Source organism: Lissotriton vulgaris, chromosome 7, assembly GCF_964263255.1.
Source record: "Lissotriton vulgaris chromosome 7, aLisVul1.2, whole genome shotgun sequence".
Lineage (NCBI taxonomy): Eukaryota > Metazoa > Chordata > Amphibia > Caudata > Salamandridae > Lissotriton > Lissotriton vulgaris.
In genome coordinates, this window is record NC_141695.1 from 167436023 (window position 1) to 167456794 (window position 20772).

Sequence of the window (20772 nt, forward strand, 5' to 3'; positions counted from 1 at the left end):
CTGTGCTCTTCTATCCGGGGCCCCTGGGGCTGAGCTGGACTCCTCTATCCAGGGGCCCCTGGGGCGGAGCAGGGCTCTTCCATCCGGGGCCCCCTGGGGATAAGCTGGGCTCTTTTATCCAGGACCCCTGGGGCTGAGCTGGGCTCTTCTATCCGGGGCCCCCTGGGGCTGAGCTGGGCTCTTCTATCTGGGGGCCCTGGGGCGGAGCTGGGCTCCTCTATCCAGGGGCCCTTGGGGCTGAGCTGGGCTCTTCTATCCAGGAGTCCTTGGGGCAGAGCTGGGCTCTTCTACCCACTGAGCTGCACATTGGCTGAAAGGGAGAAGGGTTTCCTCTTCCTGGTCAGCGGCGGCAGAGACAGCACCAGCAGCTACGGTGACATCACTTCCGGCCTCTCCTGGTGTTTGCAGCCTGCAGCAGAGGAGGAAGGAGCCCTGTCTGTCTGTTCAGTTACCTTCATCTGAAGACCCCCCTCAAACCCCAGATTTACCACCCCCAGACCCCAGACCTGCCCCCCCCCCCCCCACCTCCCCCCAGCCCTAGGAGGAGGAGAGAGCCTGGACACGTCTGCACAGGTCTCTGCTCAGGTAGGAGATTGTCAGCACCTTCTGCTGTGTTTGTAGAAATAGACTGAATAATCCTGGAGGGAATCTCTGCAGGAGCCCGGCTGAGCTGGGCCCTTTTATCTGGGGGCCCCTGGGGCTGAGCTGGGCTCTTCTATCTGGGGGCCCCTGGGGCTGAGCTGGGCTCTTCTATCCGGGCCCCCTGAGGCTGAGCTGGGCTCTTCTATCTGGGGGCCACTGGGGCTGATCTGGGCTCTCCTATCCAGGGCCCCAAGGGCTGAGCTGGGCCTTTCTATCTGGGGGCCCCTGGGGCTGAGCTGGGCTCTTCTATCTGGGGGCACCTGGGGCTGAGATGGGCTCTTTTATCGGGGGCCCTTGGGGCTGAGCTGGGCTCTTCTATCTGGGGGCATAGGGGCTTAGCTGTGCTCTTCTATCCGGGTCCCCTGGGGCTGAGCTGGACTCCTCTATCCAGGGGCCCCTGGGGCGGAGCTGGGCTCCTCTATCCAGGGGCCCTTGGGGCTGAGCTGGGCTCTTCTATCTAGGAGTCCTTGGGGCAGAGCTGGGCTCTTCTACCCGGGACCCCTGGGGCTGAGTTGGGCTCTTCTATCCTGGGTCCGGTGGCTGAGCTGGGCTCTTCTTTCTGGGGACACTGGGGCTGAGCTGGGCACTACTATCTGGGGCCCCTGGGGCTGAGCTGGGCTCTTCTATCCGGGGGCCCCTGGGACTGAGCTGGGCCCTTCTATCCAGGTCCCCTGGCGCTGAGATGGGCTGTTCTATCCGTGGGCCTCTGGTTTCCTGAGCTAGGCTCTTCTATCCGGGGCCCCTGGGGCTGAGCTGGGCTCTTCTGTCCGGGGGCCCTAGGGCAGAGCTGGGATCTTCTTTCCTGGGCCCCTGGGGCTGAGATTGGCTCTTCTAACCATGGCCCCTAGGGCTGAGCTGGGCTCCTCTATCCAGGGGCCCCTGGGGCTGAACTGTTCTCTTCTATCCGGGGCCCCTGGGGCTGAGCTCTGCTCCTCTATCCATGGGCCTCTGGGGTTGAGCTGGGCTCTTCTATCTGGGGGCCTTTTGGGGCTGAGCTGGGCTGTTCTATCTGGGGGCCTCTGGGACTGAGCTGGGCTCTTCTATCCAGGGGCCCCTGGGGCTGAGCTGGGCTCTTTTGTCCGGAGGCCCCTGGGGCTGAGTTGGGCCCTTCTATCTGGGGCCCCTGGGGCTGAGCTGGGCTCTTCTATCCGGGGCCCCTGGGGCTGAGCTGGGCTCTTCTATCTGGGGGCCTTTTGGGGCTGAGCTGGGCTGTTCTATCTGGGGGCCTCTGGGACTGAGTTGGGCCCTTCTATCCGGGGGCCCCTTGGGCAGTGCTGGGCCATTCTATCCGGGGCCCCTGGGTCTGAGCTGTTCTCTTCTATCCGCGGCCCCTGGGGCTGAGCTCGGCTCCTCTATCCAGGGGCCCCTGGGGCTAAGCTCGGCTCTTCTATCCGGGGGCCTCTGGGACTGAGCTGGGCTCTTCTATCTGGGGGCCCCTGGGGCTGAGTTGGGCCCTTCTATCTGGGGCCCCTGGGGCTGAGCTGGGCTCTTCTATCCGGGGCCCCTGGGGCTGAGCTGGGCTCTTCTGTCCGGGGTCCTCTGGGGCTGAGCTGGGCTCTTCTATCCGGGGCCCCTGGGGCTGAGCTGGGCTCTTCTGTCCGGGGTCCTCTGGGGCTGAGCTGGGCTCTTCTATCCAGGGGCCTTTGGGGGGGCTGAGTTGGGCTCTTCTATCTGGGGCCCCTTGGGGCTGAGCTGGGCTCCTCTACCCAGGGGCCCTTGGGGCTGAGCTGGGCTCTTCTATCCAGGAGTCCTTGGGGCAGAGCTGGGCTCTTCTACCCGGGGCCCCTGGGGCTGAGTTGGGCTCTTCTATCCTGGGTCCGGTGGCTGAGCTGGGCTCTTCTATCTGGGGAGACTGGGGCTGAGCTGGGCACTACTATCTGGGGCCCCTGGGGCTGAGCTGGGCTCTTCTATCCGGGGGCCCCTGGGACTGAGCTGGGCCCTTCTATCCAGGGCCCCTGGCGCTGAGATGGGCTGTTTTATCCGTGGGCCTCTGGTTTCCTGAGCTAGGCTCTTCTATCCGGGGCCCCTGGGGCTGAGCTGGGCTATTCTGTCCGGGGGCCCTAGGGCAGAGCTGGGATCTTCTTTCCTGGGCCCCTGGGGCTGAGATTGGCTGTTCTAACCATGGCCCCTAGGGCTGAGCTGGGCTCCTCTATCCAGGGGCCCCTGGGGCTGAACTGTTCTCTTCTATCCGGGGCCCCTGGGGCTGAGCTCGGCTCCTCTATCCATGGGCCTCTGGGGCTGAGCTGGGCTCTTCTATCTGGGGGCCTTTTGGGGCTGAGCTGGGCTGTTTTATCTGGGGGCCTCTGTGACTGAGCTGGGCTCTTCTATCCGGGGGCCCCGGGGCTGAGCTGGGCTCTTTTGTCCGGGGGCCCCTGGGGCTGAGTTGGGCCCTTCTATCCGGGGGCCCCTTGGGCAGTGCTGGGCCATTCTATCCGGGGCCCCTGGGTCTGAGCTGTTCTCTTCTATCCGCGGCCCCTGGGGCTGAGCTCGGCTCCTCTATCCGGGGGCCCCTGGGGCTAAGCTCGGCTCTTCTATCCGGGGGCCCTTTGGGGCTGAGCTGGGCTCTTCTATCTGGGGGCCTCTGGAACTGAGCTGGGCTCTTCTATCCGGGGGCCCCTGGGGCTGAGTTGGGCTCTTCTATCTGGGGCCCCTGGTGCTGAGCTGGGCTCTTCTATCCGGGGCCCCTGGGGCTGAGCTGGGCTCTTCTGTCCGGGGTCCTCTGGGGCTGAGCTGGGCTCTTCTATCCAGGGGCCTTTGGGGGGCTGAGTTGGGCTCTTCTATCTGGGGCCCCTGGGGCTGAGCTGGGCTCTTCTATTCAAGGGCCCCCGGGGCTGATATGGGCTCTTCTATCCGGTGATGAGCTGGGCTCGTCTATCCAGGACCCCTGGGCTCTTCTATCCGGGGGCCCCTGGGGCTGAGCTATACTCTTCTGTCCGGGGGCTCTTGGGGCTGAGCTGGGCTCCTCTATCTGGGGACCCCCGGGGCTGAACTATACTCTTCTATCCGGGGGCCCTTGGGGCTGAACTGGGGACTTCTATCTGGGTGCCCCTGGGGCTGAGCTGGGCCCTTCTATCTGGGGGCCCCTGGGGCTGAGCTGTGCTCTTCTATAGGGGCCCCTGGGGCTGAGCTGAGCTCTTCTAACCGGGGGCCCTAGGGGCTGAGCTGTGCTCCTCTATCTGGGGGCCTCTGGGGGCTGGGCCCTTCTATCTGGGGCCCTTGGGGCCGAGCTGGGCTCTTCTATCCAGGGGCCCCAGGGGTTAAGCTGGGCTCTTCAATCCGGGGTCCCTGGGGCTGAGCTGGACTCCTCTATCCAGGGGCCCCTGGGGCGGAGCAGGGCTCTTCTATCCGGGGCCCCCTGGGGCTGAGCTGGGCTCTTCTATCTGGGGGCCCCTGGGGCGGAGCTGGGCTCCTCTATCCAGGGGCCCTTGGGGCTGAGCTGGGCTTTTCTATCCAGGAGTCCTTGGGGCAGAGCTGGGCTCTTCTACCCACTGAGCTGCTCATTGGCTGAAAGGGAGAAGGTTTTCCCCTTCCGGGTCAATGCGGCAGAGACAGCATCAGCAGCTGCGGTGACATCACTTCCGGCCTCTCCTGGTGTTTGCAGCCTGCAGCAGAGGAGGAAGGAGCCCTGTCTGTCTGTGCAGTTACCTTCATCTGCAGACCCCCCTCAAACCCCAGATTTACCACCCCCAGACCCCAGACCTGCCCCACCCCCCTAGCCCTAGGAGGAGGAGAGAGCCCAGACATGTCTGCACAGGTCTCTGCTCAGGTAGGAGATTGTCAGCACTTTCTACTGTGTTTGTAGAAATAGACTGAATAATCCTGGAGGGAATCTCTGCAGGAGCCGGGCTGAGCTGGGCCCTTCTATCTGGGGCCCCTGAGGCTGAGCTGGGCTCTTCTATCTGGGGCCCCTTGGGCTGAGATGGGCTCTACTGTCCGGGGCCCCTGGGGCTGAGCTGGGCTCTACTATCCTAGGGCCGAGCTGGGCTCTGCTATCCGGGGCCCCTTGGGCTGAGCTGGGCTCTTCTATCCAGGGGCCCCTGGGGCTGAGCTGGGCTCTTCTATCCATGGCCCCAGGCAGGGGGGTTGTGCTGGGCTTTTCTATCCAGGGCCCCTGGGGCTGAGCTGGTCTATTCTCTCCGGGGGGCCCTGGGAGGGCTGGACTCTTCTATCCGGTGCTGAGCTGGGCTCTTCTATCCAGGACCCCTGGGCTCTTCTATCCGGGGGCCCCTGACGCTGAGCTATACTCATCTGTCTGGGGGCCCTTGGGGCTGAGCTGGGCTCTTCTATTCGGGGGCCACCGGGGCTGGGCTATACTCTTCTCTCCGGGGTCCCTTGGGGCTGAGCTTGGCTCTTCTATCTGGGGGCCCCTGGGGCTGAGCTGGGCTCTTCTATCTGTGGGCTACTGGGGCTGAGCTGGGCTCTTCTATCGGGGGCCCCATGGGGCTGATCTGGGCTCTTCTATCCATGGGCCCTAGGGGCTGAGCAGGGCTCCTCTATCTGGGGGCATCTGGGGGGGCTGGGCTCTTCTATCCGGGGCCCCTGAGGCTGAGCTGGGCTTCTTATATGGGGCCCCCCGGGGCTGAGCTGGGTTCTTCTATCCGGGGTCCACTGGAGCTGAGCTGGGCTCCTCTATCCAGGGGCCCCTGGGACTGAACTGTGCTCTTCTATCCAGGGCCCCTGGGGCTGAGCTGGGCTCATCTATACAGGGGCCCCTGGGGCTGAGCTGGGCTCTTCCATCCGGGGGCTCTTTGCGGACTGAACTGGGCTCTTCTATCCGGGGGCCATAAGGGCTGAGCTGAGCTCTTCTATCCGGGGGCCTCTGGGGCTGAGCTGGGCTCTTCTATCTGGGGGCCCCTGGGGTGGAGCTGGGCTCCTCTATCAAGGGGCCCCTGGGGCTGAGCTGGGCTCTTCCATCAGGGGGCCCTTTGGGCGGAGCTGGGCTCTTCTATCCGGGGGCCTCTGGGGCTGAGCTGTGCTCTTCTATCTGGGGGCCCCTGGGGCAGAGATGGGCTCCTCTATCCAGGGGCCCTTGGGGCTGAGCTGGAGTCTTCTATCCAGGACCCCTGGGGCTGAGCTGGGCTCTTCTATCTAGGACCCCTGGGGCTGAGCTGGGCTCTTCTATCTGGGGGCCCCTGGGGCGGAGCTGGCTTCTCTATCCAGGGGCCCTTGGGGCTGAGCTGGGGTCTTCTATCCGGGGGCCCCTGGGGCTGAGCTGGGCTCTTCTATCTAGGTGCCCCTGGGGCTGAGCTGGGCTCTTCTATCTGGGGGCCCCTGGGGCTGAGCTATGCTCTTCTATCGGGGGCCCCTGGGGCTGAGCTGGGCTCTTCTATCCGGGGGCCCTAGGGGCTGAGCTGTGCTCCTCTATCCGGGGGCCTCTGGGGGGACTCGGCCCTTCTATCTGGGGCCCCTGGGGCTGAGCTATGCTCTTCTATCTGGGGGGCCCTGGGGCTGAGCTGGGCTCTTCTATCAGGGGCCCCTGGGGCTGAGCTGGGCACTACTATCTGGGGCCCCTGGGGCTGAGCCGGGCTCTTCTAACCATGGCCCCAAGGGCTGAGCTTGGCTCCTCTATCCAGGGGCCCTTGGGCTGAGCTGGGCTCTTCTATCCAGGGGCCCCTGGGGTTGAGCTGGGCTCTTCAATCCGGGGTGCCTGGAGCTGAGCTGGGCTCTTCTATCCGGGGGCCCTGGGGCTGAGCTGAGTTCTTCTATCTGGGGCTACTGGGGCTGAGCTTGGCTCTTCTATCCATGGCCCCTAGGGCTGAGCTGGGCTCCTCTATCCAGGGACCCCTGGGGCTGAGCTGTTCTCTTCTATCAGGGGCCCCTGGGGCTGAGCTTGGCTCCTCTAACCAGTGGCCCCTGGGGCTGAGCTGGGCTCTTCTAACCGGGGGCCCTTTGGGGCTGAGCTGGTCTCTTCTACCTGGGAGCCTCTGGGGTTGAGCTGGGCTCTTCCATCCGGGTGCCCCTGGGGCAGAGCTGGGCTCCTCTATCCAGGGGCCCCTAGGCTGAGCTGGGCTCTTCTCTCCGGGGGCCCCTGGGGCTGGGCTGGGCTCCTCTATCCAGGGGCCCCTGGGGCTGAGCTGGGCTCTTCTATCCAGGGGCCCTTTGGGGCTGAGCTGGGCTCTTCTGTCCGGGGGGCCTAGGGGCTGAGCTTAAAACTTAATTTGGTGCAGAGTCAGAAAGTTGTTTGAATACACACAGTTCTACCAAATATATAAATTACCCACAGAAACAGGAAAAATAGAAAACATTGTCCAGTTTAATTCTAGCAGTTTTTTACATTTGCATATAATTAATGAATTTCAGGCTATTTTCCAATTCACTCTAAAAGATTGGAGGCGGCAGTTCTGTCAGCGGCCTCCTGAGGGCGCTCCTCACTTGCTGATGAAAACCACTGAGCTGCACATTGGCTGAAAGGGAGAAGGGTTTCCCCTTCCGGGTCAACGGCGGCAGAGACAGCAGCAGCAGCTGCGGTGACATCACTTCTGGCCTCTCCTGGTGTTTGCAGCCTGCAGCAGAGGAGGAAGGAGCCCTGTCTGTCTGTGCAGTTACCTTCATCTGCAGACCCCCCTCAAACCTCAGATTTACCACCCCCAGACCCCAGACCTGCCCCCCCCCCTCTAGCCCTAGGAGGAAGAGAGAGCCCGGACATGTCTGCACAGGTCTCTGCTCAGGTAGGAGATTGTCAGCAGCTTCTGCTGTGTTTGTAGAAATAGATTGAATAATCCTGGAGGGAATCTCTGCAGGAGCCGGGCTGAGATGGGCTCTTCTGTCCGGGGCCCCTGGGGCTGAGCTGGGCTCTACTATCCTGGGGCAGAGCTGGGCTCTTCTATATGGGGCCCCTTGGGCTGAGCTGGGCTCTTCTATCCAGGGGCCCCTGGGGCTGAGCTGGGCTCTTCTATCAGGGGCCCCAAGGGGCTGTGCTGGGCTTTTCTATCCAGGGCCCCTGGGGCTGAGCTGGTCTATTCTCTCCGGGGGCCCCTGGGAGGGCTGGACTCTTCTATCCGGTGCTGAGATGGGGTCTTCTATCCAGGACCCCTGGGCTCTTCTATCCGGGGGCCCCTGGGGCTGAGCAATACTCTTCTGTCTGGGGGCCCTTGGGGCTGAGCTGGGCTCTTCTATTTGGGGGCCCCCGGGGCTGAGCTGGGCTCTCCTATCTGGGGGCTCCTGGGGCTGAGCTGGGCTCTTCTATCGGGGGCCCCTGGGGCTGATCTGGGCTCTTCTATCCGTGGGCCCTAGGGGCTGAGCTGGGCTCCTCTACGTGGGGGCCTCTGGGGGGCTGAGCTCTTCTATCCGGGGCCCCTGGGGCTGAGCTATGCTCTTCTATCCGGGGGGCCCTGGGACTGAGCTGGGCTCTTCTATCCGGGGGCCACTGGAGCTTAGCTGGGCTCCTCTATCCAATGGCCCCTGGGGCTGAACTGTGCTCTTCTATCCAGGGCCCCTGCGGCTGAGCTGGGCTCATCTATACAGGAGCCCCTGGGGCTGAGCTGGGCTCTTCCATCCGGGGGCCCTTTGCGGCCGAGCTGGGCTTTTCTATCCGGGGGCCATAAGGGCTGAGCTGGGCTCTTCTATCCGGGGGCCTCCGGGGCTGAGCTGGGCTCTTCTATCTGGGGGCCCCTGGGGTGGAGCTGGGCTCCTCCATCCAGGGGCCCATGGGGCTGAGCTGGGCTCTTCCATCAGGGGGCATTTTTGGGCTGAGCTGGGCTCTTCTATCCGGGGCCTCTGGGGCTGAGCTGGGGTCTTCTATCTGGGGGCCCCTGGGGCGGAGCTGGGCTCCTCTATCCAGGGGCCCTTGGGGCTGAGCTGGGCTCTTATATCCAGGACCCCTGGGGCTGAGCTGGGCTCTTCTATCTAGGACCCCTGGGGCTGAGCTGGGCTCTTTTATCTGGGGGCCCCTGGGGCGGAGCTGGCTTCTCTATCCAGGGGCCCTTGGGGCTAAGCTGGGCTCTTCTATCCGGGGGCCCCTGGGGCTGAGCTGGGCTCTTCTATCTAGGGGCCTCTGAGGCTGAGCTGGGCACTTCTATCTAGGGGCTCCTTGGGGGCTGAGCTGGGGTCCTCTATCCAGGGGCCCTTGGGGCTGAGCTGGGCTCTTATATCCAGGGCCCCTGGGGCTGAGCTGGGCTCTTCTATCTAGGGGCCTCTGAGGCTGAGCTGGGCACTTCTATCTAGGGGCTCCTTGGGGGCTGAGCTGGGCTCTTCTATCTAGGACCCCTGGGGCTGAGCTGGGCTCCTCTATCTGGGCCCCCCTGGGGCGGAGCTGGCTTCTCTATCCAGGGGCCCTTGGGGCTAAGCTGGGCTCTTCTATCCGGGGGCCCCTGGGGCTGAGCTGGGCTCTTCTATCTAGGGGCCTCTGAGGCTGAGCTGGGCACTTCTATCTAGAGGCTCCTTGGGGGCTGAGCTGTGCTCTTCTATCCAGGGGCCCCTGGGGCTGAGCTGGGCTCTTCTATCGGTGGGCCCCATGGGGGCTGTGCTGGTCTATTCTCTCCGGGGGCCCCTGGGGAGGGCTGGACTCTTCTTTCCGGTGCTGAGCTGGGCTCTTCTATCCAGGACCCCTGGGCTCTTCTATCCTGGGGCCCCTGGGGCTGAGCTATACTCTCCTGTCCGGGGGCCCTTGGGGCTGAGCTGGGCTCTTCTATCCAGGGGCCCCCGGGGCTGACCTATACTCTTCTATCCGGGGGCCCTTGGGGCTGAGCTAGGCTCTTCTATCTGGGGGCCCCTGGGGCTGAGCTGGGCTCTTCTATTTGGGGGCCCCTGGGGCTGAGCTGTGCTCATCTATCGGAGCCCCTGGGGCTGAGCTGGGCTCTTCTATCCGGGGGCCCTAGGGACTGAGCTGTGCTACTCTATCCGGGGGCCTCAGGGGGGCTGGGCCCTTCTATCCGGGGCCCCTGGGGCTGAGCTATGCTCTTCTATCTGAGGGGGGCCTGGGGCTGAGCTGGGCTCTTCTATCTGGGGCCCCTGGGACTGAGCTGGGCTCTTCTATCCGGTGGGCCACTGGAGCTGAGCTGGGCTCCTCTATCCAATGGCCCCTGGGGCTGAACTGTGCTCTTCTATCCAGGGCCCCTGGGGCTGAGCTGGGCTCATCTATACAGGGGCCCCTGGGGCTGAGCTGGGCTCTTCCATCCGGGGGCCCTTTGCGGCCGAGCTGGGATTTTCTATCCGGGGGCCATAAGGGCTGAGCTGGGCTCTTCTATCCGGGGGCCTCTGGGACTGAGCTGGGCTCTTCTATCTGGGGCCCCCTGGGGTGGAGCTGGGCTCCTCTATCCAGGGGCCCACGGGGCTGAGCTGGGCTCTTCCATCAGGGGGCATTTTTGGGCTGAGCTGGGCTCTTCTATCCGGGGGCCTCTGGGGCTGACCTGGGGTCTGTTATCTGGGGGCCCCTGGGGCGGAGCTGGGCTCCTCTATCCAGGGGCCCTTGGGGCTGAGCTGGGCTCTTATATCCAGGACCCCTGGGGCTGAGCTGGGCTCTTCTATCTAGGACCCCTGGGGCTGAGCTGGGCTCTTCTATCTGGGGGCCCCTGGGGCGGAGCTGGGCTCTTCTATCCGGGGGCCCCTGGGGCTGAGCTGGCCTCTTTTATCTAGGGGCCTCTGAGGCTGAGCTGGGCACTTCTATCTAGGGACTCCTTGGGGGCTGAGCTGTGCTCTTCTATCCAGGGGCCCCTGGGGCTGAGCTGGGCTCTTCTATCGGCGGGCCCCATGTGGGCTGTGCTGGTCTATTCTCTTAGGGGCCCCTGGGGAGGGCTGGACTCTTCTTTCTGGTGCTGAGCTGGGCTCTTCTATCCAGGACCCCTGGGCTCTTCTATCCTGGGGCCCCTGGGGCTGAGCTATACTCTCCTGTCCGGGGGCCCTTGGGGCTGAGCTGGGCTCTTCTATCCGGGGCCCCCCGGGGCTGAACTATACTCTTCTATCCTGGGGCCCTTGGGGCTGAGCTGGGCTCTTCTATCCGGTTGCCCCTGGGGCTGAGCTGGGCTCTTCTATTTGGGGGCCCCTGGGGCTGAGCTGTGCTCATCTATCGGAGCCCCTGGGGCTGAGCTGGGCTCTTCTATCCGGGGGCCCTAGGAGCTGAGCTGTGCTACTCTATCCGGGGGCCTCAGGGGGGCTGGGCCCTTCTATCCGGGGCCCCTGGGGCTGAGCTATACTCTTCTATCTGGGTGGCCCTGGGGCTGAGCTGGGCTCTTTTATCTGGGGCCCCTGCGGCTGAGCTGGGCTCCTCTATCCGGGGGCCCCCGGGACTGACCTGGGTTCTTCTATACGGGGGCCCTGGAGCTGAGCTGGGCTCCTCTATCCAGGGGCCCCTGGGGCTGAACTGTACTCTTCTATCCGGGGCCCCTGGGGCTGAGCTGGGCTCCTCTATCCAGGGGCCCCTGGGCAGAGCTGGACTCTTCGATCTGGGGGCCCTTTGGGCCGGAGCTGGGCTCTTCTATCTGGGGGCCCTAGGGGCTGAGCTGGGCTCTTCTATCTGGGGGCCTCTGGGGCTGAGCTGGCCTCTTCTATCTGGGGGCCCCTGGAGTAAAGCTGGGCTCCTCCATCCAGGGGCCCCTGGTTCTGAGCTGGGCTCTTCTATCCGGGGGTCCTTTGGGGCTGAGCTGGGCTCTTCTGTCCGGGGGCCCTAGGGACTGAGCTGGGCTATTCTATCCGGGGGCCTCTGGGGCTGAGCTGGGCTCTTCTATCTGGGGGCTCCTGGGGTGGAGCTGGGCTCCTCTATCCAGGGGCCCTTGGGGCTCAGCTGGGCTCTTCTATTCAGGACCCCTGGGGCTGAGCTTGGCTCTTCTGTCTAGGACCCCTGGGGCTGAGCTGGGCTCTTCTACCTGGGGGCCCCTGGGGCGGTGCTGGGCTCCTCTATCCAGGGGCCCCTAGGGCGGAGCTGGGCTCTTCTATCCAGGGGCCCTTGGGGCTGAGCTGGGCTCTGCTATCCAGGACCCCTGAGGCTGTGCTGGGCTCTTCTATCCACGGCCCCTGGGGCTGAGCTGGGCTCATCTATCCAGGGGCCCTGGGGCTGAGCTGGGCTCTTCAATCCGGGGTCCCTGATGCTGAGCTGGGCTCTTCTATCCTGGGGCCCTGGGGCTGAGCAGTGCTCTTCTGTCTGGGGCCCCTGGGTGTAGGAGAGTAGGGTCTGCTATCCTATGATCTCCCCATTTTATTGCTTTTTGCTTCACTGGTTTTCGATGTAATGTGGCTGTGGTGCTGCTAATCAGACCCACAGCCCTGCTGTTCTCTCTCTAAATTTCACACCATGTACTTTAGGTACATCACCAATTGGGATTTGGGTCACTCTTATGAGTCCCTGTACAGTGTACTATAGGTACCCAGGGCATAGGTGCACCCAAGGCCTACCAGGGGCTGCAGCATATCTTTTGCCACCCCTGGCTGGCCATCCAAACTGACACAACTGGCTGATCACTCAGCTGGGGCAAGGTCGTGTAATCACCCCTTGCTTAGATATAGTATACCTATGTCTAACCTTATATCTGGACACATATGCACCTATAAGTCACTCCTATGGCATGCCTTAACAATCCTGAAGGCAGAGTGCTTGGTTTTATGTGAGATGGTGCTCTAGCATGAGCTGAGCCTGTATGCAGCTTTCGGAACTATGTCCTTATAGCTGTTCCAGGATATTGCCATACCATATACTCCTAAGTGCATTATAATCCTCGCGGTTATTGCTAACTTTGGTTTGGCTTTATCAAAACATGTCGTGTAAGGTGTCATACGCTTTGGAATACTACCCCCTCGCCAGTTCTGGGGACGGGGGTAGCATTCCACCCTTCTAGAGGGAGAAGACATGTTACTTCCATTAATCCCGGTTAAAGTTAACCAGAGCCTCAGCATCACAAAATGGATGCTGCTGCCACAGACACAAGTCTGACCTCCTGCTGCTGGGAGCTTCCAGCGAGGGAGGCTTCGACAATAGGTTTCCTGTCACAGGGAGGTGCTAGCATCACCCCAGACAGGAGCTAGTGGATTGGGGCAGGGAGGGCTGAATGAAATGAGACACTGACTGGGGCACACAAGGTGTCCCATGCATAGTCCAGTTCAAACCGGTGCTGGGGCACTCCAGCCCCAGCTCTGGAGCGAAACAGGACAAAGGTAAAGGGGTGTAACCACCCCCTTCCTGGGTCCCACCCATAGGAGGGACCTAGCAGGTAATCCAGCCCCTTGATTTGGAATAAAGGTAGGAGCTGTGTCCTTAGACTTTAGATAATCCTGACTGAAACTCTGGACCCTTCGACATCCTACTCGACGTAGAAGACTGAAGAATCTCCCTTGTGGTCAAGGAGTGACCACCCTGTGCAAGCAGGCACCATCAAGCGCTCAATAGTTTGCTTTGTTGTTGCTCCCGCCAGAGCTCGAACGACAGAGCCTGACAAGAACCAGACTTCCAGACATCCAACAGTCTGATCCACAGCCACAGCAAAGCTGAGACCCGTGGAGGTGACGAGAGACGTGGGACCGGCCATCTTTGAAAGCCAGCAAAGTGCTTTCTGTGCAGCTCCTGAGGCACCCTTGAAGCTGTGCATTGGGGATTGAGAAACCCCAGCCCCGAGCATCCTTTGCACCGAAGATCACCTCTCCACACTCACCGAGTGCTGCGTGGGGCCCTTTTGCATTTTCCTGCTTGATGCGTCTGTCCGGTCACTTGCCTGTTGACTAGTGGCCTCTGTGATGACAAACCTTTGATTTTCTAATGCTGGTCTGGTTGCTCCAGACTGGCCCTTGCTCCCCTGAAAAGGAGCAGCCCATCAGACCTTGCTGGTCTGATCCAGAAGCCCTCTCCGATTCCTGCATGGGTTGCATTTGCCATGGCCTGTTGATTCCGATTCGAGAACCGACACCGCCATCAGCGAGAACCTTTGTGGTAAAGTCCCTGCCCAGCTCCTGGTCATCGTCGACACCTCCTGGTCCACGTGGCAGCGGAGACAAGCTTCATGACATCACCTGATCGCAACCTGACATCGCCTGGTTTCTTCCTGGTCACTGGCTAGTGCCCAGACTCTGTCCCCTCTGCTTTCAGGTACTCTACATCTTCGATCCACCCTTGGATCCAACCGGACTCTTCTCTCCTGGTCGCCTGCAGCATCTTTTCTCCAAGGCTCCCTAGAACTCCAAACCCGACACACTTTGACACCTATGCACCCGCTTCCTGTGGGTGAGGTAACGCGAGTACTGCAGTGCTCCTGTGTAGGTTTACTCTCCTAGTATCCTAGTTTTAAGTGGTTTAGTTCTAGTCCAGTCGGAAGACTCCTAACTCTTTAACTTTCTAACTTTACGCACCCATTGACTTCTATTGGTGCACGCGTGTGCATTTAGACACCGCACCCGCATCCTGTGGGCCTCCTGCTCCCTAACGACTGTTAGTCCAGTGTAGCCCCAGCGATTCCCAAGGCCCTAGGCCTTACCATTGTTCGTGACGTGGTACTTATACCACTATTTTAGTATATGGTTTAACGGGCCACCAGGGCCTATCCATATTGTGCAACTTATTGTATGTTATATTAAGTTCCTTGTTATACGCGTGTGCTTCTGTGCTCATAAAGAGTACAGGGGGTTGTTTAGAAATAAATACATATATATTTTTAATATATAACCTGTGTGGTGTCCTTTCATTTGGTATTAAAAGGTTTGCATATGGTAAAACAGCTGGCTTCACATGCCCTCTTGAGTTTAGCCTAAGACTGCTTTTGTCCATGCTACCACTAGGATAGCTGGTCTATAAGGTTGACTTTACAACCATCACAATAAGGGTTGTTTGGACTGGTGCAAGGTGCTCACTAGAATAGTGAACATCTATACCAGGCCAACTTCTCACACTGGGGCTGAGCTGGGCTCTTCTATCTGTGCCTCTGGGGCTGAGCTGGGCTCTTCTATCTGTGGCCCCTAGGGCTGAGCTGGGCTCTTCAATCCGGGGCCCCTGGGGCTGAGCTGGGCTCGTCTATCTGTGGCTCCTAGGGCTGAGCTGGGCTCTTCAATCCGGGGCCCCTGGGGCTGAGCTGGGCTCGTCTATCTGTGGCCCCTGGGGCTGAGCTGGACTCTTCTATCTGTGCCCCTGGCGCTGAGCTGGGCTCTTCTATCTGTGGCCCCTAGGGCTGAGCTGGGCTCTTCTATCCGGGGCCCCTGGGGCTGAGCTGGGCTCGTCTATCCGGGGGCCCTGGGGGGCTTTCCTTCGGGCCCTGGGGGTGTTTGTGGGCATCATGTGTGTTAAAGAGGGGATCTGTGCACTGCATCTTACTGCACTATTAGAGGTCTGTGCGCTGCATCTTAATGCACTGTTAGGAATATGTGCACTGCGGTGCATTCTTATTGCACTGTGAGGGATCTGGCACTGTGGTGCATCTTGCTGCACTGTGAGGGATCTGTGCACTGTGGTGCAGCTTACTGCATTGTGAGGAATCTGTGGACTGTTCACTCATTGTCATGACACCATCTACTGAGGGAGAAATCTGTGACAGTAAAATCTGATTGTTCTGTCTTATGAAGTTATTGAGACTGTAATCTACTTGCTTGTTTATTTTATAAGTGAACCTTTGAAGGGAGTGAGCGGGTAAACAAAGCAGACAAATGTAAAACTTAATTTGGTGCAGAGTCGGAAAGTTGTTTGAATACACACAGTCCTACCAAATATAAAAAATTACCCACAGAAACAGGAAAAATAGAAAACATTGTCCAGTTTAATTCTAGCAGTTTCTTACATTTGCATATAATTAATGAAATTCAGGCTATTTCCAATTCACTCTTAAAGACTGGAGGCGGCGGTTCCGTCAGCGGCCACCTGAGGACGCTCCATGCCTGCGGATGAAACCCACTGAGTATGTGAGGGGTTATATGGGGTTGGGATTGGGTGTATGAGAGGTTCTATGGGGTAGGGGTGGGGGTGGGTGTGTGTCTGTCTGTATGTATATGCGAGTGGTTTTATTGATGAGTGAGTGGGTGCATGAGTGGCTGTATGGGTGACTTAGTGGGTATGTAAGTGGCTGTGTGAGTGAGTGGATTTGTGAGTGGCTCTTTGGATGAGTCATTGGTTGTGTGAGTATTGGTATGGGTCTATGAAAGGTTCTATGGGGTAGGAGTGGGTGTGTGAGGGGTTCTGTGGATGTTGTCATTAGCGATGGCACTGACCATGTCATGAGTGATGCAATATGTGAGGTCATAAACAGTGCATTGCAGAGGCATAAGTAATAGTTAGCTCAGGTAACCTACAGCCTGATTCATGTAGCTAAATTGCACTCGCAAAGGGCCAGATTCTCAGAATCTGGCCCTTTGCGAGCGCAATTTTTGCATTTGGTATTCATGATACCAAATGCAAAAATCGCTATTTAAGAATTCGCATATTTGCGTGGAATGGCATTTAAGGAATCTCTAATAGAGATTCCTTAAATGCTATTCATGACACACAACAAAATAGCGATTTTGGACTTTTGGGGCCGCTATTTACCGACAGGTCAGACCTGTCGGTAAATAGCAAAAACTCCGAAAAATGCTTTTAAAAGCATTTTTCAAAGTTGCATGTAGCACACACACATGTCCTTTGGACATGTGTGTGCGCAACACCTGTCCAAAAGTGCATTTTAGGGGTGCTACAGGGCGTCCTTTGGACACCCCTGTCACCCTTAAAATCGCTATCTCAGTTGCGAGTAGCAAATTGCTACTCGCAAATCCCCATTCATTCCAATGGGCCTCTTGGCCCATAGGAATGAATGGGGAGTATTTGCGAGTAGCAAATTGCTACTCGCAAATAAAGAACATGTAGGAATCGCTATTTAAGTAGAAATTCCTACATGAATGCCGTTTTGCGAGTCTCAAATAGCGATTCCTTATGATTCGCTATTTGAGCCTCGCAAAACGGCCCGTACATGAATCAGGCTGTATACCAGCTGAATTTCTATGTTTTGACACAGTGAAATCTGAACCTTAACTCTAACGTGATCTACATTGGTTGCTAATGAAGTAAAGAGCAACTTTTAAAATGTTGTGTATCACTCAGACAGGCCCTCTCATCCTTAGAAACAGGATTCAGTTCTACATTCCCACCAGAAACCTCCACTCACAAGTCTCGGTGCAAGCTAGCATCCCCCGGGTAAAGAGAGCCAGGATGGGTGAACGAGCCTTTTCCCACATCGCTGCAAGGAAGTGGAACGAACTGCCTATGGCCCTCCGACTCACAGAATGCCACCTGGCATTTAGGAAACAACTAAAAACCTTCCTTTTCCCCCACTCCGACTAAACCACTCAACTATGCCCACTGCACCCGCACTTTAGCAATCTCAGCACCGTGATATCCCTTTGGGATGATTGTTAGCGCTCTACAAGAAACCTAAATAAATAAAAAACGTTCCTGTAACCTGTAGTTTTTTCAGTGAATATATATATATGTCTGCTCCACATGTATTCCGCCTTGCCTGTCACCCCTGAGAAAACAGCCACACCAACGCAGTAGTATTTTATCACTGGTATTTATTTGTTAAACGAAACTGGCGCGTTTCGATCTGACAAACTTTTTCACATAACCCGTTTTTCTCTGTGTTCATTGCCTTTATACAATGTGCAAAAACGCGTTCAAGTAAACATAAACAAAATATTTCACATTCTGTCATTCCTCCTCAACTCTTTGTCAACAAAAAATGTATTAATGACGAACAAAAAAGCTGTTATTTAGTAAACTAAGTTTTACCAATAATATTGACTTTAGCCACCATATATTAGGTATAGTACAGTTTCTATGACAGTTGTTCAGCTATGTTCGGCTTATTTCCGAATTATATTTTTATTTTGATAAACAATTTCTTGTTAGAGTCTAGTGCCCTAATTCAAAACTGACAAACAAATGCTGCTGTGCTTAAAGGTATAGCACCCAAATAAAACTAAATAAGGTACTTCCACCTCAGTGAATAAAAAAAGGTGTTGCCACATGGGGGTCGCCTTCTATAGTCTCCTTAACGCTACCGGCAGATGTGCATGGAAGCTTCCAAATATTTATAACTGAGAAAAAGAACAATTTAGTATACCAGCGTGACGTAAGTACAACCTAAGTACAGTCTTCTTTGTGTTGCATCTTGGAAAACTATTATAAGAGGAGAAAATAATATCGATGATGAATGTGATATGTCTACAGAAAGAAATATATACATTTGTGACAATTAGAAATATCATCAAAAGAAAAGAAAAATGAGTTACACATAGGAGCTTCTAATTTACAAGTGTGTGTAAAGCTTTTCGCCCTTGTTCATACCATGTGGAGCGAGACTTCCTGATTCTAATATGTACCTAGATTCCATTCTGCAAAATGCAGTAGTTCTGTTGCCACCCCTAGGGTGTTTCACAACTGTATCAACACCAAACAATCTGGCTTTGGTCCAGTCATTTCATTTCATCAACTTTTATTCGATTATAGGTTTGTATAATCATAAAAAGTACATCTTAAAAAGAGAAATTAAACATACGCCAGGTCATTGTGTCGTCCACTAGAATGCCCTAGTATGGGTACACCGGTGTTTTTTCTAATCTGCTGTTGTTGATGAGTATGGGCTTGGAGACTCCTGGCCTTAGTGCGATGGTCATTGTAAAAGTTTTTTTGATATTAACTTTTAGGCCTAGTGAGTCCATAAAAGTCACATACTTATTTAGCTGTCGCTGGAGTTGATTAGAAGTCCGTGCCATGATGACAGAGTCGTCGGCATACAGGAGAATGGGTATCGGGCGGTGATCTATCTGCGGGAGGTCCTGGCTCCCTTCCAGCATAGCCTGTTCAAGCCCGTTTGTATATAGGTTGAACAGGAAGGGAGCCAGTACGCATCCCTGCCTTACTCCTCTTGATATTTTAAAGGGACGTGATAGTTCACCGCCGGTGCCAAATCGAACTCGACCTTCTGCGTTGGTGTATAACTCTCTCAAGAAGGCTAGTATGGGTGGGTCCACTCCGAGGTGTGCCAGGATCTGCCAAAGCTTTGCATGCTGTACGCAATCGAATGCCGCGCTTAAGTCTACGTAGACCAGGAAGATGTTACCTCCTTTAGCGCGCGCGTACTTTCCAGCCAGGAGGATGAGGTTTAGGGCCTGTTCCACCGTTCCGAGCCCCTTCTGGAAACCGTATTGCAGGTCAGTAATGATGTTATTCTCCCGGGCCCAAGATTGTAGTCGGTCCAGGAGTATTCGACCTGCAATCTTGCCCGTGGAGTCCAGAAGGGAAATCGGTCTGTAGCACGCAGGGTCGTTACGGTCCCCTTTTTTGAAGATGGGCAATAGTGTAGATGTTGACCATGAGTGGAAGAGACCGGTTGAGGCGACTGCAGCCATGACCCGTGTAATTATTTTCGACCAATAGTCGACGTCATGTAGGAACAAGTCCATGGGGACCCCGTGTGGGCCGGGGGCCTTGCCTGTTTTTGAGGCCTTAATTGCCTTTCTGACCTCGTTGAGGGTAAAGCGTAGCTTGATTGGATAGATCTTGCTCTTTGCCGGTTCAGATTCCTGTATTTGGGTTGTTGGAACGGCATCCGATTGTATTCCGAAGATTTTTGAAAAGTGGGAGACCCAGTCATCCTCAGTTATTGCCACATCGAGGTGGTCTGGGTCGCTGATGTTGGCCAGGAGAGGTGATCTTATGGTCTGCCAGAAAGCAGTGCTATCTTTCCTTAGTGCACTGTCGTGTAGTCGAAGCCATAGTTCTTGCTTTATCTGTTTTTTACGATTTTTCCGAGCAGTATTGTAAGTTTTCCTCCATTGGGAAATTATTTGAGGGTCTCTCGGTAGCTGTCTTAGGGCTTCTTTGAGGGATGTAAGGGCCTTCCGGCAGGCAGTATCGAACCATCTCGTGGTAGGAAGTCTGCGCTTGTTTTTTGTGTTAATGAATAGCTCATCCCTTATTACTTCCTGGATGTTATGAAAAGAGGTGACAATTAATTCTGGGGATGCCTCGGGGGACAGACAGTTCGTTAACCAGAGGTGTGTTTTTTCAAGAACCCTCTGTGTCATCTCTTCCGGGTCGATCTTTGTCCATTTAATTGCGTACCCATTCAGCTTCTTCATGGCCAGCGTTTGTTGGTCAAGGGAACTAGCTTTTGGAGGGAGTGTCCCTGCTTGCTTCATGAGGATTTCCACACTAAGAGGATAATGGTCGCTGATTGGATTAGACCCTATTTTGTAGTTGCTTAGTTGCCCTTTATAAGAGTTTGAGGCTAAAATATAGTCGATGGTTGACAGACAGCCTCGCCCGTGAAAGGTGGGTAGAAAGACCTGCTCCGGATTGACTAGTTCATTGACAAAGTCAAGGTCTAGGGTGAAGAGGATTTCATTTAATTTGTTGCCACCCGACGTGTGCACAAAGTGGGGGATGGGATTTCCAAGTTCATTCTGGAGCCCGCAGTTCCCAGTTTTGTGGTTTGGGCACAATGTGAAATTAAAATCGCCCCCCCAGATGAAGTAGATTGTGGAATTGCTATTTGTTTTTTGAAGTGAGGATAAATATGCGGCTATTTCGTCTAGGTGTGAGCAGCATTCCAGAGTGCCGGAGTTATTGTAATAATTTATGAATATATGCAAGTTTCCTTTCGATACTGTTAACTGTGTGACTTGTATGATTTGGAAGATGGATGTTTCCTTTAACAGTTTCGCAGTGAGAGGAAGGGTATTGGAGATGTAGGTCATAAGTCCGCCTTTTGGTCTGCCCATACTACTAGGTACTGCTTTAGTGAAAAATGTTTTGTAGCCCGCTAAATGAAGTGGAGTTGTGCACCAGGTCTCTTGCAGGCACAGAATTTGCTGACTCTTTGCTGTGTCGAGCCATGAAGGACAGGTTATTTTTGTAGTTAAGCCTGCAATGTTCCAATATGCGATGGCCAAACTCAGAGTTGAGGGTTCCTTCGCGGTGTATGCTGATTTTGTCGGGTTGTTAGTGATGGCTGCGACTTGTTGATGGCACATTCCCGAGTTAGCATCAGCTTCTGTTGAAGGGATGATAGGCGGTGTCTTTTTTGGAGGATTAGATAGTACCTGGGAGGTATGGAAGGGTTTTTCGGTTTTGGTAGAGAAAATATTAAATGGTTCCTGCAATGTGGTTTCGTGTCTAACGTGTGTAAACTCTGGAGATATTGTATGCTGCTTAGCATTTACTGATTGCGGGGTAGTATCGGGTTTATGATGGCT

General features: G+C 56.6%; 1 protein-coding gene across 2 annotated transcripts in view; it reads left to right on the forward strand.

The window, feature by feature from the left end:
• Window positions 1–4313: 4313 nt before the first annotated feature.
• The window catches only part of LOC147701080 (uncharacterized), an 80059-nt gene continuing 63600 nt past the window's right edge, over window positions 4314–20772 (forward strand). Inside the window, exon 1 of one of the 2 annotated variants that reach the window (XM_086929868.1) lies at window positions 4314–4408. The gene's annotated coding sequence lies outside the window, so the exon portion shown is untranslated. Of the gene's footprint in view, window positions 4409–7129; window positions 7311–20772 lie in introns of those variants that run through there. The other variant, XM_086929867.1, reaches the window with a different exon arrangement.